Below are 25,104 nucleotides of genomic sequence, written 5' to 3' on the forward strand. Positions count from 1 at the left end.
GCATTGTCTCCCTCATGGAGAGGGTCAGGTAGGCAAGTATGGCTAAAACTGTTGCAGGGCATGCTGGGATGTGTAGTTCAACAACAGCTGGAGGACCGAAGGTTCCCCATCCCTGCCTTAGAGCAGTGGTAGCCAACCCTGGTCCTCAAGAGCTACCAACAGTACACGTTTTCCAGCTCACCTAGCAGGTGCACAGGTGTAGTCATTATTCACTAACACATTTTAAAAGATCCACAGGTGGAGCTAATGACTTAACTTGTGATTCTGTGTGGAGACCTGGAAAACATTAACTATTGGTAGCTCTCGATGACCAGGGTTGGCTACCCCTGCCTTTAGAGAATATGAAAGCAAAGTTACAGGTATGTTGGAGTGTTTTGGACAGTGGACGCATCAACATTGTCAATTGACTAGGTGTCAGTGAGCCATAAGGCAGCACTCTAGGGAATTGATTCTTATGTGAATTTTTCATTGCTTGGTTGAATCTCAAATTAACAACACCCAATGGAGGTTTCTTACAATGTGCAAAATCAGCTTTGGCTCTGATATTTGCCTTATTAACAAATGCGCTTTGTAATTGGCTGAAGTGCATTGATGTATGGGGTAGGGGTGTTGGTGCACATCATAGTTGGCTTCCCTCCCTCGTTCTGCGGGAGGTTCCCTGAAATAAAAGCAATCTCCCTGACTCCCTGAATCGTCCAGCAATCTCCCTGATTGCACCTTATCCCCATTATGTAGCTGTTACATTCTAGGGGCAAAGATAGAAATCAGAGATACACACATTCAAATGGGCTCATCAGTGCCATTTCCCTGTATTGGTTATAAGGCACAATGATCCCTATGGCTACATGCATTTTACATAAGGTTTCTCGTGGCCACTTACAGTATATGGAACCACCTCTTGTAATGTAGACAAACAAATCCTGCAAAATATCAGTGTCTTTTCTTACTAACTTTGGGGCTCATTTACATTTGGATGTAAGTCATTTTCATGGCACGCCTGTCAGATGTAGCAGTACACATCCGCGCTGATAGGTGTTACTTTCACAATCTGCCTGAAATCTAGGCAAATATGGTGCACATAATTGTGCAGAGCAGTGCAATCAGAGCCGGCGCGCCCCGCTCAGCAAATGGATGCAGTGCAGAGAGGCGCCACGAAGGAGAGGCGCCTTCCCTGCCTCTGCATCCCTGCTGCTGGATTGGAGCTGCTGCCGGCTACCTCTGAGTGACAGGCAGCGCCGCAGCGCCTGGCCTGTCTGACAGTCCATCTCCTCAGCGTTGTGCCGCCCATGTTGCTGCACGCACCTGTCAGACTGCTTTACACATACAGGCAGCAGGGGCAGGCTGAAGCATCAGTGACGCGTCCGTCCTCCAGGATTGATTTTAATATTCAGCGCCGCCCCCTACCCCCCTCCTATCTCCTCTCTATTTTTCTCCAGCGCCGCCCACCCCACTCTCTCCCCTCCCCTAGGTCTCTTGCCTCTTGTTTGCCTTATGCAATGCCCCCCACCTCTCCCCCCTCCCTTCTTCTCCCTCTCCTCCCCTCCCCTCATCTGACTCAGGACTGGACTCTGGTGTGTGTACTGTGGAGTGTAATGGCCGCCGAAGAGAAGGCTGAGGAGCCAGTCTACGCAGATAGGAGGATTAAGAAACCGTGAAGAAGAGTGAAGACAGAAGAAGCAGTTATAGAAAAAAAGGTAAGTGTTTTATTTAAAATAACTATTTCATAGCGATTATTTAATTTAGGAAAACTTTACTGGAGTTTAGATAATAGTAGGGGGTGGGGTAGGGTATGTATATGGGAATGTAGTTATGTAACCAGCTATATCCCGCCCCCCCTCTAAATTTGACAGGTGGCATGCCGACTGGCAGGGATTATTCCCACTTGTGGGTGTCCACGACACCCATAGAGTCGCCACCGACCCCGCAGCGTGGCAAGCGCAGCAAGCCCGCAAGGGGTTTGTTGCGCTCGCCCCTCCGCTGGCATTCCGACGCCAGGATCCCACAGTCGGTATGCTGACCGCCTGGATCCCCAGTGGCGGTAAAGCATACCCAACCCTGTATATGTATGTATGTATGTATGTATGTATGTGTCTGTGTATCAGGTTACGGGGGGGGGGGGGGGGGGGGTATGCAATTAGCTGTTTTTTTTCCGCCTAGGTGAAAAAATTGAGCTTTCCGCTATTTTTAGGGTGAATGTGGATTCACCCTATGCAATAGCAGGGACGTTTTTTTTTGCCTAGGTATAAAATGCGGCAGGGGCGGAAAACACGTGGATCGGCAAATCCATGTGTTTTCCGTCCAAACGCAGGACATTTTCGCCGATTTTGAGGCATTTTTTGCCAATGCCTTTTCACTTACAAAAAGAGGTGGAAAGGCATTGGCGAAAATGCTTTCGAAATGGACGAAAATGGCTCGTATTTGAATATTTAAACAATAATTGAAACGATTAGAGCTAGTTGCATATGTGGCCTGTGCTATTGTATTATAGCTGCTGCTTGCTCCGTGTATGTATGTGTGTGTATATATATATATATATATATATATATATATATATAATATATATATATATATATATATATATATATATATATATATATATATATATATATAATTTTAATTATAATATAAACATACTTTGTACATTGCAGGTATTGACACGTGGTGAGGACCTTCTGTCACTGTCCAATTGGAGTCAAGTAATAGTGAGCTACAATTTTCTTTTTGTTTAATGCAGTTTCCCACTGTCTGGCACCCACTCTCTCCCCAGTGTCACCCAATGCCCATCTCCCACTGCCTCTCCTCCATGTCACCCTCTGCCCGTCTCCCACTGCCTCTCCCCAGCGTCACCCTCTACCTCACCCCTGTGTCACCCCCTGCCCATCTCCCACTGCCTCTCTCCAGCGTCGCCCTCTGCCCGTCTCCCACTGCCTGTCCCCAGCGTCACCCCAGTGTCACCCAATGCCTATCCCCAGCTTCACCCTCTACCCGTCTCCCCCTGCCTCACCCCAGTGTCACCCAATGCCTCTCCCCAGCTTCACCCTCTACCCGTCTCCCCCTGCCTCATCCCAGTGTCACCCAATGCCCAACTCCCACTACCTCTCCCCAGCGTCAGCGTCACCCTCTACCTCACCCCTGTGTCACCCCCTGCCCACCTCCCACTGCCTCTCTCCAGCGTCACCCTCTGCCCATCTCCCACTGCCTCTCCCCAGCGTCACCCTCTACTTCACCCCAGTGTCACCCAATGCCTCTCCCCAGCTTCACCCTCTACCCGTCTCCCCCTGCCTCACCCCAGTGTCACCTAATGCCTCTCCCCAGCTTCACCCTCTACCCGTCTCCCCCTGCCTCATCCCAGTGTCACCCAATGCCCATCTCCCACTGCCTCTCCCCAGCGTCACCCTCTACTTCACCCCAGTGTCTCCCAATGCCTCTCCCCAGCTTCACCCTCTACCCGTCTCCCCCTACCTCATCCCAGTGTCACCCAATGCCCATCTCCCACTGCCTCTCCCCAGCGTCACCCTCTACTTCACCCCAGTGTCACCCAATGCCTCTCCCCAGCTTCACCCTCTACCCGTCTCCCCCTGCCTCACCCGTGTCACCCAATGCCTCTCCCCAGCTTCACCCTCTACCCGTCTCCCCCTGCCTCACCCCAGTGTCATCCAGTGCCTCTCCCCAGCTTCACCCTCTACCCGTCTCCCCCTGCCTCATCCCAGTGTCACCCAATGCCTCTCCCCAGCTTCACCCTCTACCCGTCTCCCCCTGCCTCATGCCAGTGTCACCCAATGCCCATCTCCCACTGCCTCTCCCAAGCGTCACCCTCTGCCTGTCTCCCACTGCCTCACCCCAGCGTCACCCTCTACCTCATGTGACCAACGCCGGAATCCCGACCCCGATCAGGAACACCAAATGCCGACATCACAAAGGTAAGTATGGGGGGTTAGCCCTAGCCACCACTAAGCGAGGGTTAGCCATAGCCACTACCCGAGGGGTGTAGCCCTAGCCGCCACCCCCCAAGGGTTAGGTTGGGTGGGATAAATATACTTACCCCTCCACTGTCGGGATGCTGCTGTTGGTCATGTGACTGCCAGTTTCCCAACAGCTGGCAAATTGTATTCCATTTGTAGAAGGGCGCAAAATTTATAGTTTGCAGGAGGGCGCCGAACACCCTAGCACCGGCCCTGAGTGCAATCATGACTTTTCATTTGAAAGCGTAAGATTTCTGAAATCAGACAACTGCTGGTGTCTCAATTATGCAGCCTCATCAACATTATCAGCTTAAAAACGTAAAGTATCTTCATGCAGAATGCACAGTGTTGAGTCGAACATATATTGTAACTCAAACACGTCTACATGAAGGTCCTGCATTACTAGAGATGTATTATTAACGTGCACAAGAGAAATAGCCTGGGTGTGAGGATACCAGGTAAATATTGCTAGCTGCTTGGCTTGCCTGGAGGCAGCCTTATGTGTCAGCTTGGCGGCACTCGGTACTCCTAGTGTGCTCAGAATCACACACTGGTGGTTTAGAGAACAAACAATATTTATTATACACTTAGAAATCACATCTCTTCTGTGAACTAATTGCAAGAGAGTTTGCCACATTTACTAAACAACCTTGTCCTATACATTCCAGGGACATTGAGTCACACGTTATGTTCCTCAACCAGCAAAGTCCAATATACTGTTTCCCGTATTTGGCAGGCACACGGAGTGGCCAAGACTATGGAGGCTTGACCTATAAAATGGATAATCCAAGACCAGGGCAACAACACCCGTAATCCTTTACTAGTACTGTCCCGAGTAAAATATTACCTATAGCAGGGTGATTCCTTGTCTTATCCCCAAATCTAGTATCTAGTTCCAACTAAGGGGTCTATTCAATGCATGTCGGTTCCTCTCCGACGGAGAGGATCCGACAATGCAGTATTCAATTTGCGGACAAATCCGACTGGTTTTGCCCGTTTTCGACAATGCCAATCCGACTTTTTTTAAAGTCGGATTGACATTGTCGAAAACGGGACTAAAACCTGTCGGATTTAGCCACAAATCTGACAAAACACGTGGATCCGCAGCTATTCCGCCGATCCACGTGTTTTCTGACAAGTCGGAATTGCCGACAAGTCGGAAAAACGGCAGCTGCATAGAAAAGTCAGAAACTGCCGTCTTTCCGACTAGACAGGCGTTCCGACTTCAATTGAATAGACCCCATAGTGTGGCATAAAAAGGGTAGGAGTTAAATACATCCCTTAGGGGATCATTTACTAAGCAGTGATAAGAGCGGAGAAGTGAGCCAGTGCAGAAGTTGCCCATGGCAACCAATCAGCACTGAAGTAACATCTATAATTTGCACACTATAAAATAAAACAGAGCTGCTGATTGGTTGATGGGGCAACTTCTCCACTGGCTCACTTCTCCGCTCTTATCACTGCGTAGTAAATGTCACCCTAAGTCTGTTGGCACAATAAAATAAGTCATTTTTTATATTATAATTGAGTCTTTACTTCTCATTAATTTTGTTTCTAGAAGTCATTGATACTGTAGTTCACCAAATCCAGCCTCCCTTCCTCTGCTACACAGCAAACCTCTTTCCTGTACGTATGTGTGCCTTATGGAATTCATTCATGACATCTAGCAATAGCAGAAACATGGTTCACACAATTATGATCTGCCTCACCTACATCCATTTTACATATACCCCTTTCACACAGCACAAATAATCCGGTATCGACCTGGCATATTGCTGTGTGAAAGGGGTCACTGACGAATTCCCAGGTCCCCTACCTGGTAAATCAACCCAGGAATAAAGCAGGGTTATTCTCGGGTTATTACCGGGTCATGTGCAGTGTGAATGGGTTGCCAGATAGATGTGACCCGGGAACCGTTCACACCATAGGCAGAGGCGGCGTGGAGATGATCTCCCAGCGCCGCCTCCGCACCAGCCCACGATGCCATCTCCGCCCTCTACCCGCGATGGCAACCTGACCCGGCATATTGCTGGGTCGGGAAGCAAATGTAAAAGGGTCCAATACTGGGTCGCTCCCTGGAAGGACCCGTTTTCAATTCCCTGGTGCGACCCAGCATTGCGATGTAACAGCGGCGATAGTGATCTCTAACTGCACTTTCAGGGCTGGAATCACACAAGGACTAGGGATGTGCACTTGAAATTTTTCGGGTTTTGTGTTTTGGTTTTGGGTTCGGTTCCGCGGCCGTGTTTTGGGTTCGAACGCGTTTTGGCAAAACCTCACCGAATTTTTTTTGTCGGATTCGGGTGTTTTTTTCAAAAAACCCTAAAAAACAGCTTAAATCATAGAATTTGGGGGTCATTTTGATCCCAAAGTATTATTAACCTCAAAAACCATAATTTCCACTCATTTTCAGTCTATTCTGAACACCTCACACCTCACAATATTATTTTTAGTCCTAAAATTTGCACCGAGGTCGCTGGATGACTAAGCTAAGCGACCCAAGTGGCCGACACAAACACCTGGCCCATCTAGGAGTGGCACTGCAGTGTCACGCAGGATGGCCCTTCCAAAAAACACTCCCCAAACAGCACATGATGCAAAGAAAAAAAGAGGCGCAATGAGGTAGCTGTGTGACTAAGCTCAACGACCCAAGTGGCCGACACAAACACCTGGCCCATCTAGGAGTGGCACTGCAGTGTCACGCAGGATGGCCCTTCCAAAAAACACCCCCCAAACAGCATATGACGCAAAGAAAAAAAGAGGCGCAATGAGGTAGCTGTGTGAGTAAGCTAAGCGACCCTAGTGGCCGACACAAACACCTGGCCCATCTAGGAGTGGCACTGCAGTGTCACGCAGGCTGGCCCTTCAAAAAACTACTCCCCAAACAGCACATGACGCAAAGAAAAAAAGAGGCGCAATGAGGTAGCTGTGTGAGTAAGCTAAGCGACCCTAGTGGCCGACACAAACACCTGGCCCATCTAGGAGTGGCACTGCAGTGTCACGCAGGATGGCCCTTCAAAAAAATACTCCCCAAACAGCACATGACGCAAAGAAAAATTTAAGAAAAAAGAGGTGCAAGATGGAATTGTCCTTGGGCCCTCCCATCCACCCTTATGTTGTATAAACAGGACATGCACACTTTAACCAACCCATCATTTCAGTGACAGGGTCTGCCACACGACTGTGACTGAAATGATGGGTTGGTTTGGACCCCCACCAAAAAAGAAGCAATTAATCTCTCCTTGCACAAACTGGCTCTACAGAGGCAAGATGTCCACCTCATCATCATCCTCCGATATATCACCGTGTACATCCCCCTCCTCACAGATTATCAATTCGTCCCCACTGGAATCCACCATCTCAGCTCCCTGTGTACTTTGTGGAGGCAATTGCTGCTGGTCAATGTCTCCACGGAGGAATTGATTATAATTCATTTTAATGAACATCATCTTCTCCACATTTTCTGGAAGTAACCTCGTACGCCGATTGCTGACAAGGTGAGCGGCGGCACTAAACACTCTTTCGGAGTACACACTTGTGGTAGGGCAACTTAGGTAGAATAAAGTCAGTTTGTGCAAGGGCCTCCAAATTGCCTCTTTTTCCTGCCAGTATAAGTACGGACTGTCTGACGTGCCTACTTGGATGCGGTCACTCATATAATCCTCCACCATTCTTTCAATGGGGAGAGAATCATATGCAGTGCCAGTAGACGACATGTCCGTAATCGTTGGCAGGTACTTCAGTCCGGACCAGATGTCAGCATCAGCAGTCGCTCCAGACTGCCCTGCATCACCGCCAGCGGGTGGGCTCGGAATTCTGAGCCTTTTCCTCGCACCCCCAGTTGCGGGAGAATGTGAAGGAGGAGATGTTGACAGGTCGCGTTCCGCTTGACTTGACAATTTTCTCACCAGCAGGTCTTTGAACCCCAGCAGACTTGTGTCTGCCGGAAAGAGAGATCCAAGGTAGGTTTTAAATCTAGGATCGAGCACGGTGGCCAAAATGTAGTGCTCTGATTTCAACAGATTGACCACCCGTGAATCCTTGTTAAGCGAATTAAGGGCTCCATCCACAAGTCCCACATGCCTAGCGGAATCGCTCTGTGTTAGCTCCTCCTTCAATGTCTCCAGCTTCTTCTGCAAAAGCCTGATGAGGGGAATGACCTGACTCAGGCTGGCAGTGTCTGAACTGACTTCACGTGTGGCAAGTTCAAAAGGTTGCAGAACCTTGCACAACGTTGAAATCATTCTCCACTGCGCTTGAGACAGGTGCATTCCACCTCCTATATCGTGCTCAGTTGTATAGGCTTGAATGGCCTTTTGCTGCTCCTCTAACCTCTGAAGCATATAGAGGGTTGAATTCCACCTCGTTACCACTTCTTGCTTCAGATGATGGCAGGGCAGGTTCAGGCGTTTTTGGTGGTGCTCCAGTCTTCTGTACGTGGTGCCTGTACGCCGAAAGTGTCCCGCAATTCTTCTGGCCACCGACAGCATCTCTTGCACGCCCCTCTCGTTTTTTAAATAATTCTGCACCACCAAATTCAAGGTATGTGCAAAACATGGGACGTGCTGGAATTTGCCCAGATTTAATGCACACACAATATTGCTGGCGTTGTCCGATGCCACAAATCCACAGGAGAGTCCAATTGGGGTAAGCCATTCCGCGATGATCTTCCTCAGTTGCCGTAAGAGGTTTTCAGCTGTGTGCGTATTCTGGAAACCGGTGATACAAAGCGTAGCCTGCCTAGGAAAGAGTTGGCGTTTGCGAGATGCTGCTACTGGTGCCGCCGCTGCTGTTCTTGCGGCGGGAGTCCATACATCTACCCAGTGGGCTGTCACAGTCATATAGTCCTGACCCTGCCCTGCTCCACTTGTCCACATGTCCGTGGTTAAGTGGACATTGGGTACAACTGCATTTTTTAGGACACTGGTGAGTCTTTTTCTGAGGTCTGTGTACATTTTCGGTATCGCCTGCCTAGAGAAATGGAACCTAGATGGTATTTGGTACCGGGAACACAGTACCTCCAACAAGTCTCTAGTTGCCTCTGCAGTAATGATGGATACCGGAACCACGTTTCTCACCGCCCAGGATGCCAAGGCCTCAGTTATCCGCTTTGCAGCAGGATGACTGCTGTGATATTTCATCTTCCTCGCAAAGGACTGTTGGACAGTCAATTGCTTGGTGGAAGTAGTAAAAGTGGTCTTACGAGTACGACTTCCCCTCTGGGATGACCATCGACTCCCAGCAGCAACAACAGCAGCGCCAGCAGCAGTAGGCGTTACACGCAAGGATGCATCGGAGGAATCCCAGGCAGGAGAGGACTCGTCATAATTGCCAGTGACATGGCCTGCAGGACTATTGGCATTCCTGGGGAAGGAGGAAATTGACACTGAGGGAGTTGGTGGGGTGGTTTGCTTGAGCTTGGTTACAAGAGGAAGGGATTTACTGGTCAGTGGACTGCTTCCGCTGTCGCCCAAAGTTTTTGAACTTGTCACTGACTTATTATGAATGCGCTGCAGGTGACGTATAAGGGAGGATGTTCCGAGGTGGTTAACGTCCTTACCCCTACTTATTACAGCTTGACAAAGGCAACACACGGCTTGACAAATGTTGTCCGCATTTCTGTTGAAATACTTCCACACCGAAGAGCTGATTTTTTTTGGTATTTTCACCAGGCATGTCAATGGCCATATTCCTCCCACGGACAACAGGTGTCTCCCCGGGTGCCTGACTTAAACAAACCACCTCACCATCAGAATCCTCCTTGTCAATTTCCTCCCCAGCGCCAGCAACATCCATATCCTCATCCTGGTGTACTTCAACACTGACATCTTCAATCTGACTATCAGGAACTGGACTGCGGGTGCTCCTTCCAGCACTTGCAGGGGGCGTGCAAATGGTGGAAGGCGCATGCTCTTCACGTCCAGTGTTGGGAAGGTCCGGCATCGCAAACGACACAATTGGACTCTCCTTGTGGATTTGGGATTTCGAAGAACGCACAGTTCTTTGCTGTGCTTTTGCCAGCTTGAGTCTTTTCATTTTTCTAGCGAGAGGCTGAGTGCTTCCATCCTCATGTGAAGCTGAACCACTAGCCATGAACATAGGCCAGGGCCTCAGCCGTTCCTTGCCACTCCGTGTGGTAAATGGCATATTGGCAAGTTTACGCTTCTCCTCCGACAATTTTATTTTAGATTTTTGAGTCCTTTTTTTACTGATATTTGGTGTTTTGGATTTTACATGCTCTGTACTATGACATTGGGCATCGGCCTTGGCAGACGACGTTGATGGAATTTCATCGTCTCGGCCATGACTAGTGGCAGCAGCTTCAGCACGAGGTGGAAGTGGATCTTGATCTTTCCCTATTTTTGGAACCTCAACATTTTTGTTCTCCATATTTTAATAGGCACAACTAAAAGGCACCTCAGGTAAACAATGGAGATGGATGGATACTAGTATACTTATGGATGACGAGCGACTGCCGACACAGAGGTAGCTACAGCCGTGGACTACCGTACTGTGTCTGCTGCTAATATAGACTGGATGATAATGAGATAAAATTAAAATATATATATATATATCACACTAGTACTGCAGCCGGACAGGTATATATTATGTAATGACGGACCTGCTGGACACTGTCTGTCAGCACTGCAGACTCCTAAAGTAAGCTACTAGTATCAAGAAGATAGGAAAAAAAAAAACACGGGTAGGTGGTATACAATTATGGATGGACGAGCGACTGCCGACACAGAGGCAGCTACAGCCGTGGACTACCGTACTGTGTCTGCTGCTAATATAGACTGGATGATAATGAGATAAAATTAAAATATATATATATATATCACACTAGTACTGCAGCCGGACAGGTATATATTATGTAATGACGGACCTGCTGGACACTGTCTGTCAGCACTGCAGACTCCTAAAGTAAGCTACTAGTATCAAGAAGATAGAAAGAAAAAAAAAACACGGGTAGGTGGTATACAATTATGGATGGACGAGCGACTGCCGACACAGAGGTAGCTACAGCCGTGGACTACCGTACTGTGTCTGCTGCTAATATAGACTGGATGATAATGAGATAAAATTAATATATATATATATCACACTAGTACTGCAGCCGGACAGGTATATATTATGTAATGACGGACCTGCTGGACACTGTCTGCAGAATGCGTTTATAAAAACACCACACGACGAGTGTTTAACTTTTTCAGGCAGACAATCACTAGTGGGCCACCACACTCCTTGAAAGTTTTAAGCAATGTTGTATATTATGTGTACTAGACATTAATGAACCCACCCGTACCAGCACTGATTTGAAAGCGGTTATAGCAAATAGGATCCGCAGAGTAAGCTGGGTGCGGGAGGTTAGGAAACAGTTTGATTACCACTCCAGATAACAGCTAATAGGACTACCTAGGGTCCTTTATGCATTAGAGGAATTAATCATTGGTTGATAAAATAGCACACTTATTGTGTAGAATTCAATCCATCTGTATAAATGCAGGAAAAGTATATGCAAATATATAGATACATTTAATTTGTCGTTAGCAACAAATTGCACGTGTGAGAACGGAAGTAATTATTGGTCTGACTTAAAGTATACTTGTGGGGGAGAACCTCATTACCTGATTAGATACTGAAACATGGTAGCATTGTTAACAACAACTTAGCACAGCTAAACACTTCCTGCAGACACGTCTTATCCGTGCTCAGTAACAACTGCACTATTTAGAACCAAACTACAGGGATCAGAAACCATACAGTAGTCTTTGGATTTAAGCCACACTATATCCCAGAGGTTAGCATAGCCAGTGGCAGGTGAATCAATAGGGATACTTTGTGTCATATATTGATGAGAATACAGCCCTAATATTGCTATGCATCAGCGTACACGATCTCTTTAGAGGACACTGTCATAAAGTGCACACATTAATTACTTTCACAATATAAGCGATCAGCTTCCCAAAACGTTCATATGTGTCTGACCTGCAAAGGCAACAGAGTGGTACACACATGTAATGCAAACAATTAGCTTCCGCAATAGTGATGCATAGGTGTGACCCACAAAGATAATAGTGTATTAACACACTGATAGAGCAAAAACTCCAGTCATCAAGGACTACTGTAACATTTGATATATAAGTGCAGTTTCATATTATAAATTCTCACTCTATCCTGTGCACTTGCATTGCAACAATTGTTGCTTTTATGCAATATAGTCTAAGGACATTTGGCAACATCTTATAACAGTGTGGATTGAAGCGGATACAATATGTACCCACATTTTGAAATAGCCTCAAATTCCAGTTTCTAGCTAAGTGAAAGTGCCCCTCATGTGAACACTGTGTGAGCATCTGACAAGCACTTACATTCACAGTGGTCAGAATTTATTTATTTATGGTCAATACGTTCGGAAACACACAGATTGCACAGACCCCACTGCATCTTTACACTAGATGCAGTAATTACAAGAAAGCTGGGTTAAGATGACAGATATTCATCAAGTATAACCAGGGGCGTTTATACCCTATCTAGTTTTTGTCCTGAGTGGCTCATGTTTCACACAGAAATTAATTATACTAGTTGCAGGAGTTATTGTGGTGATCCCACTTTTTAGAATCTATCTCACTTAACTTTCTTTTCTTCACCACGTATATGTTTGTATATGTCACATTTTTAACCTCTATATTTTGCTGTATGTGTCCCATGACAAGGACCCTCTGAATATTAATAGAAGCAATAAAAGCTACGTTTTAATTTTGATAATCAATTCCACAAAATTGACATAGTGCACCCAACTCAACAACCACTTCTTTAGCCTTTTTGTATACGTTGTCATTTCTTGGTTGTAATAGGGTCGCACCCCCAAAGAGGCCTAAAGTCTAATCTAAGACACACGTACATTGGGGTTTTATAAATCTATTAAATCTTTAAGTTAGATTATCAAGTGTGCAGATGTATCTCTCTCTCTCTTCCTCAGACAATCACAATATACTGGTGGTCAGCAGACAATCACAATATACTGGTGGTCAGTGGTCACTGGTCAGTCACACTGGCAGTGGCACTCTGGCAGCAAAAGTGTGCACTGTACTTAAAATATGTACTCCTGCTATAACTGCTCCCCAGTCTCCCCCACAATTAAGCTGTGTGAGCAGTGAGCACTCAGCACAGTCAGATAATGATATACAGTATTACATATGATGCAGCACACTGGGCTGAGCACAGATATGGTATGTGACTGTGTCACACTGTGTATCATTTTTTTTCAGGCAGAGAACGGATTAATTAAACAGGTGGTGGTCACTGGTCACTGGTCACACTATCAGCAAGTAGTACTCCGTCCTAAGCAGACAATCACAATATACTGGTGGTCAGTGTGGTCACTGGTCAGTCACACTGGCAGTGTGGCACTCTGGCAGCAAAAGTGTGCACTGTACTTAAAATATATTATTTATGTACTCCTGCTCTAACTGCTCCCCAGTCTCCCCCACAATTAAGCTGTGTGAGCAGTGAGCACTCAGCACAGTCAGATATACAGTATTACATATGATGATGCAGCACACTGAGGCTGAGCACAGATATGGTATGTGACTGTGTCACACTGTGTATCGTTTTTTTTTCAGGCAGAGAACGGATTAATTAAACTGGTGGTCAATGGTCACTGGTCACACTATCAGCAAGTAGTAGTACTCCAGTCCTAATATGCTCCCCAAAATTAGTAAATAGTGTCTCTAACTCTCTACTCTCTTCTCTATAAACGGAGAGGACGCCAGCCACGTCCTCTCCCTATCAATCTCAATGCACGTGTGAAAATGGCGGCGACGCGCGGCTCCTTATATAGGATCCGAGTCTCGCGATAGAATACGAGCCTCGCGAGAATCCGACAGCGGGATGATGACGTTCGGGCGCGCTCGGGTTAACCGAGCAAGGCGGGAGGATCCGAGCCTGCTCGGCCCCGTGTAAAAAAAGCTGAAGTTCGGCGGGTTCGGATTCCGAGAAACCGAACCCGCTCATCACTAACAAGGACGAGGGGCTGAATTATTTTTTTCCACATGCTATGCGCTGAAAGTTCCTCAGCTGTTCCTTTACTAATGTTTATCATCCATGAAGTACATACCGTACTATCCAGATGTTCAACCTCTGCTCTCTCTGTTAATGTGATTTATTGTCCTCCTAGATCACCCCAGCAATTCCTTTGTCTATTTTTGATCTTGACTCTTATTTTTCATCCATGCATCATCATTTTAGGTGATCAATATTCTTACGGGTGATCCATATTCATCCAAACTTCTGTCTCTAGCCTCCTCCCCAAGTCTTTCCTACTCATTGTGGAGGCCCTGCTTTGAGTTGTCTTATACAAACTGAATTAAGTTTCTAATTTATTTACCACTCCTTTGAGTACAGGATCACCAGAAATCTCTATTCCACCACTTTAACCTTTGCTGACTCAACCACAAACCTCCTCATCCACATTAGAACTACTCAACAACTTCTCTCCCCAATTTCTACCTTATGCTGTCCTGAACGGGAAGTGCCAAGTCCATCTATCATCAGTCCCTTACCAAGTGGCTTCAGCTATTTTTTCCACCCAGTATCATAAGCTCTCTTGCAAAGTTAAATATCAATGGAGAATGTCTTGTACTTCTGATGGCTTTGTTAAATATACTGTCATTTATCTTTCTTACAAAAAAATGCTCTGCACTATTAACCCTTGTCTCTTCTCAAGCTTGTAACTCCAAGCGTCGATTTACATACTACTGCAAGGACAAGATTGATGAGAAATGGTTTCCACTTTCCTGAACAATAGCCTGCATTAGTCTTTCCTGTATACTCTGATACTCTTGTACCTTCCATTCATTTAATACCACAAATAAAAGATGAAGTCTCGTCCTGGGCACGTAAGAAGGTAAGTACTGCGATTAGAGACCCAAACACTCAGGTAGTGGACTCCAATCTGTCTAAAATGTTAGTCCAGTTTGAATCTTGCTACTCTAGGCTATACGGGGCTCTACCTTTTGACTCCGATAAGCATTTGCAGATTCTCCGAGATGTTGCTCCTCTCACTAAGCTTCAAAGTGATATCCTTTCTCAGGCCATATCTCTTGAGGAAGTTCAAATGGTGATCTCCACGCTTAAGCTATAGAAATCTCCGGGTCCTGATGGCTTGACAAATCAACATTATAAAATCTTAGCTCCTCATATTTCCCAGACTCTTGTAGAGTTATTTAATGATATTCTATGGAACGCCACCCCGTTTATATATTTTAATGAGGCTCATACGGTTTTTATTCCCAAGCCTGATTGGGATCCCCAACTAGCAGACTCCTATCACCATGTGACAATGTTAAATACAGATATCAAACTGCTCGCTAAGATTATGGGAGATAAGCTTCAATTTTTTCTTCCTGAAGTGCTTATTGAACACCAGTTAGGATTCGTAAAGAATCGTCACTCTGTGCCTATTCTTGCTCTCAGATTTTGAGAGCCAAAAAATCCTCTGGATATGTGCTGTAAACAGATGGAAACATAACATTAGATACCAATCTCCTACCAACCTTCTCAATCTAATCTGACTTTGGAGAGGGGGCCATTATTACACAGAACAATTGTTATTTGTTTTTTATTGAATTGCTTGGAGTGCATTTTCAATTGCTGTGTTCTGCTTAAGTGTAACATGGAGGTGCAAAATTGGTCCCTTATAAATTTAGGAAGAGACCCAAAGTATGTCAGGCCTGAGCAGCTGCAAAACTGAAGTCCATTTTCGAAAGCGGAAATGACCATTCGCCTTTCTGTACGGAAAAGAAACCCCCCAAAAATGCAACCTCTCTATTCTTAACTTTTAGTGAATTATATTAGTACTAAGCTCAAAAATGTTGGACCTATTAAATCTATGTGGCTTGAGCTAAATGCTTTGCTGGAATCCCATTCACCTATACTTTTTTTTTGGACTTCTGCTTAATTGCCTTTTCTCTTGCTCCAGCTGAAATTCTGCTGTTCCGTCTGTGACCTTGATGTGTAATGCTCATTGTCTTGACCAAATCTTGTCACTTGGCCCATGATGGATTGACAGTGATATTGACAATGAATTGTTAATAGACTTCTGCTGAGTTGCTGATAATCTTCTCCTTAACCTGTTTTATTGGCTTGTTATTAGACTTCTGTTGGATTAGCTGTGGCCTCCACCTTGATGTGTTACTGGTCATTTGCTGTAGTGCCTTACATCTTATATTAATCTTGTTGTCTAACTCCTGCTGACTTGACCTTGAATTTGTTGCTGGACATCTGATGGATTGTCCATCATCTTGACCTTTAATTGTTACTGGATCTCTACTGGAAAGCTCTTGTTATAAAACATCTGGCTTGTCTATGATATCAATACTGTAGATATCTAATGGATTGCTTAAGTTCCCTTGGTTACCTTCTGGAAATTCCGATGGGTTGGCATCTGGACATGTTTTTTGGCTTCACACCATACTTTCTGTTCATGTGTCACTGCTTCTAGAATGAACTGCATAAATCGGCACACTCTCCTTTGTAAACTCCTGTCTTTGTTATATTGACCCTGTCCACCTTCATGGTTACTATTAGCTCAAAGAGCTATATACCTGACAACAAGTAGGAGCTAATGGCGCAATATAATTTCCTTGATTAAGCAGGTTTTGGCTGCTTACAAATATTGAATGATGACCTCCCTAATCTAGAGATGGTATCCGCAGATCTAGATCTGCTGCAAAAATTGGGAAGATTGCAGAACTTTTATTATTGCAAAACAATGTAATACAGCTGCTGTGAAATATAAAAGAATCAAAATTCCCCTTAAAAAATTTAATTTGTCAAGAAATAAAATGCATGACATGTAAATGCTTCAGAAAATAATATACTGTAAAACATAATCTACAACACTTGTCACTCCATCTGACGGGAAAATTACTGGGGTGAAGTAATGAGAAAACAGAAAGAACTTTCAGTCCATGGTAATGTAAGATAAATATGGAACCGCACACATAAAGATCTGTTTCTTGGGTTTGTTCGCCACTGTAATGAACGTCTCTAAATGTTTTAAGTGTGTCAGGATGGATAATTAAGTTTTAATTAGCTGGGAAATGAAAGTTAATTTGAATAATACAAATTATTTGAATGATGGATGGTTGTGCTGAAGTGAGGCATCGTAAATTATAGCGTTGAAGCCTGGAATGTAGGATATGGGAACATGATCCACCACCAGCTTAAACACACACTTCCTTTGTGTCTGCATCACACCCTTCTCTGCCAGTCTAATGAGAATCTAGTCCAATGGATGTCTGCAGAGGGATACATTTTTGTGTTAAACCAAATGTAAGGGTTTAATTTATTGAAACTGGAGAGTGCTACTGCACATACTACATGTTTAGGTTCCTACAGGGAGGCTTCAAATCTCTAACCAAGATGGTCACCGACCATAGTTTGCGTGGGATGCGGTCAGGAGACCGCCGGTCAGAACATCTCCCCCTACACCCTGCACCCTGAAAATCCCAACGATCGGCATGCCGACCAGCAAGGACTATTCCCACTCGTGGGTGTCCACGACACCCATAGAGTGGGAACAGAACCTGTGGCGGCAGCAGCGTGGCGAGCGCAGTGAGCCGGCAAGGGGCTTGCTATGCTTGCCCCCCCTCCTGACCATCGGTCACGCATACCCAACCCGTTTGTGCATAGTCGGCGCCATATTTTTGCAATGTCAGAGCACCACAGTAGGAGATGGATGTCTTCCACTTAGCTCCAGTGAGACCCTGTGATTGCCGCTGATTCATCCTAACACAGCCGCTATTACTGCTTGTATACTGCCCCGTTACCCTGATACAGTCACTGGCTGGTGAGCTGTAGGCTCCGCTCTCTGTTGAGAGTCTGTATATGAATATCTTTGAGATTGACTGCACAAATCACACTGCTGCTGAATAGCACACCCCACCTGTTAAGTACTGACCTGTTCACTGACTCAAGACATCCGCTGGAGTGTACATACACTATGCCATACCACCGCCACTTATACACACGTATTCCAACAGAAATTAACTGAAAGGGCTTTTTATGTGGATAAGCAGCAGCCTTAATTGTAATTTAATTTGCCTTCTTTTACATAATTGTACCTATTAAGGGTAACAACATTGTTAACATCTCAAGGTGTTGTTGACCACGTGGGTTCAAGATTTTGTTCTTTCTGATAGAGTAATGTGCTTGATACGCTATCAATGATATAGGTTGTAGGGCGAGTTGTTATTAACATATCCTTGGGGTTGATGTTGGATGGTCATTACTTGGGAGGGGATGCATTATCACTGGGTACAGTAGCAAAATATGGGGGGGGGTCCAGTGATGTAACTTAGGCCTCTCAGGCAAATGCTTAGCTGTTAGAAAACTGAGGCTTCGCTGTAAATGTCCCAACATCCCAGACTCAGGAAGCTGATCTGTCATTACTGGGTCCTTCTTACCTCCAAGCCCAATGTTTGTACCCTACAGTCGCAGAAGCTGATTTACTGGTCAATGCTTATTGCTATTTCTGTGATGTCACATTTTGTGCACCATACAGATGAACTGGATATGGGAACGCTCATTCTATGCAATAGCAAGGTAATAACATTTTTGAAATATGCAAATCATTAGTTAATCCACTGCAGCTTAGCTTTATCTAGGTGAGCAGCAATTGGCCTCTACAATGGTAGAACAAGATCAAGGTTCAGAATTTGGTTGGTCTGTGGGACATGTTGAGGAAATGTTGGAGCAGATTGGGGTGGTGGTGGTGGGAGGACTCTGCCTGTAATTTTGTATTGGGCCCAACAATTTCTGATGGCAGCTCCAATCCAATAATCGCTTTGTTGGATAACAGTGCTTATCGGATCAGCACACACAGGAAGGAGCCTGTCCAGATTGTAAGGGAGGAACTACTGTATGTGTCTGTGGTAGGAATTCAGCAATCCACAAGGAAACACTAGATTGGCAGGTGTGAGACTGCCCAGGCTGCCTGTTCTGATACCTATGGTATATCAGGGCTGGATTAACCAAATAAGCAAAATAAACACATGTTTAGGTTATCAAGGGAAGGGGGACACTACAGATATTTTCAATTGCCAGATTTACCAAGGGAAATATGGTACAAAACTGCAAATGCTGCAGCAGAACCAGGTTCCACAAAAAGGTGCTCTCACAAGAAATGAAAAAAAAAAAAACCCCAACAACAAACAAATATATATATACACACACACACACACACACACACACACACACACACACACACTAATAATCAAATAGTAAATTGTATACATTGGGAACACAACAAGATCAGAATCTGGTAACTGGCAAACTGCCCTATTGTCCACCAAGGCTTTTCTCTTGGTCATGTCGGCTGTCCTGTTCAGTTGTCCACAGAGAGTAGGTTCAGCGGTGCTCAGTACAGTGCTGATAGATTAGGGGAGGGGTTCTCCAAGGAGGTTTTTAAAGGCCTTTGCAAGATTTGTGGAAATAACTTTGGGGTTGTGTTTGGGGAACAAAATGTATTTGGGGCCCCAAAATCTTTTCTGTGCCTAGGTCCTCTAAAGGTCATACTGCGCCCTTGACCTAAATCAAAGGCAGAGAGGTAGATAAGAAACCCCAGCTGTTTGAGTTTGGGAGCAGTGACATTTAAGAGCCCGGATGGTCTTTTCCCATGTAGGAATCACTGCCAAGAGAGAAGAAAGAAAGACTGGCTGCTAGACTGCCATAATCCCTGTGGACTACATGGCTCAGCAACCCCTACAGTACTTGTTTGTCCCTAATCAGTATCAGGATAGAGGAAAGAGTGTGATTCTAGACCTAACCATCCTCTAGATGAGTCTGTTGAACTGCAAAGCGAGTCCATTTCCCACGCAGAGGAGGGTCTGAGCATTACCGGGCCGAGCTATGGGAATCCTTCTGTAAAATATGTCTATTTCTCGTTATACCAAATTACTCTGGAGAGTGTCAGCAGGGCCAAAACTAAGATTTTTGTCACCAGGGTCAAGGCAGTGATTTGGCGTGCCCCACACAGGTTGTCCATTCCACCCATAAAAGATACCAGTTGAGGCAGCTGTCTTAGGTACATTACGTAGGATTATCCTGGGTGGAATAGATTACACCTAAAAGAGATGACACAAAATGGGTGGTTGCAGCCTAATAGTGCTAGGAGTAGGGTTCCAACATAACCGATAGGTCTATGTATTTTTCATCCCACCTATGAGCGCACCAGTGGAGGCAGCCATGTTAGGCACACTACAAAAGCTACGCAGAGAAAATAGCTGGATAGGGGGAGTGAGTGGCAAGATGGTGGTCTCTCAACACAACTCTCAATATTCCAGACACTGCCATGCATATTGTAATTTGTTACTTTTGTGTTTATTTCTAATATAGTTTGGTATAAATTATTTCCTTCAGAAGCCTACTAGTGCCACCACCCTATTCCCCATTCCTCCAGGAAATACAGTATGCCAGTATGGCTTTTAAAGTAAATAATTTCTGTAGAGTAATTTTTCTCACAGTATAGGGGCGGAACTCCTGAGTCACTTGGGTGGAAGAACGTCTCTTCATGACCGCTGCTACCCATATGAGAAGACTTGGGTGGAGGCACTGTATAGTCAGAAGAAGAGATCACACCTTTGGTCCATCCAGTGCTAAAGGAGTGTTACAAAAATAATCTTAGCTGATTTACAATAGATCAGTTGTTCACTGGAACCACTGTCAGGGGTAACCTGGTCTTTTGAAATTGCTAGTCTGGCACTGCCTGGTTCTCTTTTTTAATGTTCTACTAGCCATGGGCAAAGCAACCTGTGAAATTGTTACAGGCAGGTACCAGTATCCGAGGAGGATTTACCACAAGGCAACCAAAGCGGCTGCTTAGGGCCCTGTTGGTCTCAGGGGGGCCTGCTGGTGCCAGGGGGCCCGCCGACAAGGCTGTTTAAAGGGCATTTCTGGCGGACCACGAGCTTCTCCCAAAATTGTCAGAGAACTGGGTTGGACGAATACTCCCAGCAGGTTGTTATTGATTTGACAGCTGTTGCGTGCCGGCTCCAGCGCATGCCTGTGTCTCCAGGTCTGCAGTACTCTGCGTGTGACCAGTCATGATGCTCAGAGAGAGGAGCTGGGATGTGCACAGTAAAAAACAGTATTTTTTACATTTTATATAACATCCATCACCTACTTCAAATTCCAATCAGGCGTGAGTGAGGGGTGATGGGGGGAGGAATGATGAGGGGGGTAGACAGTGAGGATTGTTTGAGGAAGGTGGGCCCCAAATCTGTGACTTGCTTAGGGCCCCATGAGGTTAAATCGGCCTCTGACCTGTACTGACCAGTACTGATACTTAATAATAATAATAATAGAATGCAAAAATGACTAGCATGTCTCTCACTTTGCAGTATGCTATTTCAGATATAGAACAGAGGGGATGTGATGACTTGTTAGTTCCATCTGTAACCCAGCTGGGATTTCACCTTCTACATTGTTTCTACAGGATTTCCCCGAGCCGCTGAGATGCACTGGAAACAAGTTGGAATCTTACAATGGGATTTTGGGACATCCTGGATAAATGCGCTGTCCTCTTTCTAATTGTTGAAAAAAAGAAATTGATTTGTCAAAGTGTCTGACATTTAGTTACATACGGTAATTAAATATTAAATAATATTATGTAAGGAAAGAGAAAGGCCCATAGCTTAAACTGGGCTTACTGTATTTTGTTAAAGTGTTATATATTGTTTAGCTAACAATGTATACTGTATATTATATGTTCATTAGTTTTCTGATACCTTGTGGTGGAAAAAATACACATACTATTTTGGATTTTGGAGATCAGAGAATGGAAGGGTGTTAGGAAACATAATGAAGCAAAAAGTGATTGGGTTGCAAACAACTCTCTATCCAGTGTCACTTACACTTATCCTAGAAAGGACACTATGCATAATGGACACTAATCTTATTACCTATGAAGACCCTCTACGTGCGCCAACTGGCTGCAATGTGAACTTACAGTGATTTCTTGATAAACAACCTTTTTATTTAAATAATGATTTCCTCTTGCTATTGATGTGATGGACTAACTATACTGTTTAGTAACTGATTCCTGGTTTAAGGATAATGGGTACTCAAGACTACTATTTCATATGTTACAATGGAGATAGGTAAAAGAGTCCCTGCTTTTTTATTTTGTGGCGTCCCCCTGCAGCCGGGAGCCATCGTCAGCTTCTCAGAACGTACATTTCACCATGTGGCCTACCCATGTGGTGAAATGTACATTCTGAGAACTTGAAGCTAACAATGGCTCCCTGCTGCAGGGGTAAGCAGCGAACATCAGGAAAATAAATCAGGGACTCTTTTACCTGTCTCCAACAGGTACCTTCCTTCTAGTGCGTGGGCAAACAGTTCCTCCCTGCGATGCATTTAGCTCCTGCAATGCATTATGTAACAGGGAGCACCTAACATTGCATATGGGACTTGACACACACACACACACACACACACACACACACACACACACACACACTTGTTTTTCTATCCTCATCGGGACATATGTCTGGAACCTTCCTCATGGGGACACCTCTTTCCTTGCACCCGAGCAGCATGACCAGGGGGTCCGCACCCACCGAGGGAATCACATTCACATTACGCCTTACCAAACTGACCGATAAATCAGTATCAAATATCAGAAGGACCCTGGACCTCATGGGGACCTATTCAGGAATACCTGCCTCGTGAGGACACCCACATAACTGATTTATTTTCAGGGTTAACCAGAGATAGAGGAAACATGTATTCAGCAGCAGATACATTTTATTCAGGAAAGGGTCTTTCTCATTTCAGCAGTAATTCGGTTCTTAATGTAAAACTTAACCAAGAGCCAGTTCCGAGCCTTCAGCGCTTGTCGTTCTGCCCTTAGGCACGCATCACAGTCATTCTTTCCCGGCACCTTGAATGAGTGAATGAACCGAATCATGTGACGTTCAACAGCTTTCACTTCTGCTGGGGTCCGCAGATTGCGCTTGGCACCCCTTCCATCACCTGTGCGGGAGAGGAAAGGTCAGTCACCACGCAACGCCACCACCAGTCATGGACGCGCATCTCAAATGGAATGGACAGTCACACCCACCTTTAGCTGCACCTCCATCCGCCGCCAACACCACGCTGCCGGCTTCTTTTACCATGTGCCCCATGGGAACCTCGGTATCTTGACTCCCTGGCTCATCCCCAGAGTCATCGCTCACCACCTGAATCAGCTCTGTGGATAGAGAAGGACAGGGAAACCGATCACACCAGCCCACTTAGACAGTCAGTCCCTGGAGCCACACTGTCAAGTGATACCTACCGTTTGGATCAATGGAGATCTCTTCCAGACTGTGGCCCCTGAATTCAGCCATTCTCCCTTGCTCGAGAGCCACAAAGAGCTTGCTCAACTTGGCCAGTTGAAGGGTACCCTCCGGGAGGCGGTAATAATGCCGATGCACACGGATATCATGTCCAAGGAAATCAGCAAGCTGATCCATCTCTGTATCGCTCAGGTTGAGGACCCTGGAAAGTGTAGCCACATGCTTCCGTAGGCGGGTGGAAGATAATGCTTCGCGGTGCTTGGCCCAACACTCCCGGGCGTAGAGACGTATGCAGTCGGATCCCCTATAATGGGACATGGCTGTTGGCCTAGCAAACATGTAGATATTGTGTGGGGTCACATCACATTCTGTCCGCTTCTCTGTGAGGAGCTCCATCGCTTTCTGCATGCTTGGGAATAACAGGATGGGGACTTTCCTGCCTCTTTTCCCAGGAATCTCAATACGGGAGAAGTGACGACAGAGTGCCTTCTCCAGCTCTGACAGGGACTGGGCCACATCACCCTGCAAATCGGCTGTGTGCCGTAAATCGAAGGAGGAGAGACGCATTTTGGAAACCTCACCTTCTCTCCTGCGGTTGAAGAGAATCAGCTGCGTGAGGGTAACTTTGGCCAACATGGACCACTGCTTTTTGGAAGGGTGGGCGGACAACTCATCAATGTACTCTCGCTGACGGTCAAGGAGGTACAGGTTCAAGCACTTAACATCATCAGTGAAGGGCAGAAGCAGCGGTGCATTCCATTTTATCTCTCGAAGTGTCTTCAGGGCAGCAGTGGAGATGAGCTCGCTCCACCTCGCCTCATAAATTTTCCGAAAGTTCCGGGCACGCTCCACTGTCAGGGCACTGCCCTCCATCAGTGCCTGACACTCCACCAGAGCAGAAATCTTCTGCAAGCTGTGTCCCACCTTCAGAGCCAACGAGGGTATTTTATATGTATTGGTGCGGTCATCGTAACCGGCCAGGCTCCTCACAGCATGCACCACTTGCAGGAAATTCGGTGGGCAAATGAAATCTTCCATGCACCGCAACGGTGTGACCTTCATCGCCTTCAGCAGAAGCCGCCCCACCTCTCTGAGCTTCTGACAGATGTAATCATGCTTGCTGACATCAGACCCCAGACGGTTGTAGAGGTGCTGACCGAACTGCATAATACAGCGGTCCCCTTTGATTACCGGTACCACATCATCGTAATTAATTTCGCTCAGCAACTTCCAGAGGCCGGTGCCAACATCCTCCGGGACGGGTGTGGCGTAAGTGAAGAGACCCTGCACCCTGGTTCTTCTAGGTTTGGGGCTGTCACTTTTGCGGAGCGGGCACCTCTTCACATGGTGCCACAGGTGCTTCCTGGAGAATAGCCCTTTACATTTTACACAGTGCATGAAATCTTGGGGAGCCGTTGCTTCTTCCGGCTGCTTGCACGGTAGGAGGACTCCGCTGCCCTCACGGAGAACCCCGACATTATGGACAAAGTTTCCCCGGGTGCGAATCAGGTCTAGCTGCACTGTCCTTTCCCTGGAGCGCTTCGGAAAGCTGAGTGCCCTTGCTACCTCATGCTCATTGTGGTGGACAGCTTGCACATGTCTCGCAATTTTTGAGAATGGCCTCTCGCAACACAGGCAGAAATTTTTCTTGTTACATGCAATCGAACCATCTGCTTTTCGGGTAAGTACCTGGACCGACACTGCACGGGCCGGATGGAGACATGGGTCGGCCTCCGCGGAGCAAGCCCCGGACACTTCCAGAACCTGCCTGCCGTGAAAAGACGTCTCATCCCCTC

At 46.0% G+C, this 25,104-nt stretch overlaps 1 long non-coding RNA gene across 1 annotated transcript; it reads left to right on the plus strand.

Annotated features, from left to right (window-relative positions):
• Nucleotides 1–269: 269 nt before the first annotated feature.
• On the plus strand, nucleotides 270–22,012 carry LOC135004097 (uncharacterized). The gene is made up of 2 exons (XR_010204994.1): nucleotides 270–359; nucleotides 21,463–22,012. It is a non-coding gene; the product is annotated as an uncharacterized LOC135004097 (long non-coding RNA).
• Nucleotides 22,013–25,104: the final 3,092 nt, after the last annotated feature.

This window comes from Pseudophryne corroboree, chromosome 1 (genome assembly GCF_028390025.1).
Source record: "Pseudophryne corroboree isolate aPseCor3 chromosome 1, aPseCor3.hap2, whole genome shotgun sequence".
NCBI classification, from domain to species: Eukaryota; Metazoa; Chordata; class Amphibia; order Anura; family Myobatrachidae; genus Pseudophryne; species Pseudophryne corroboree.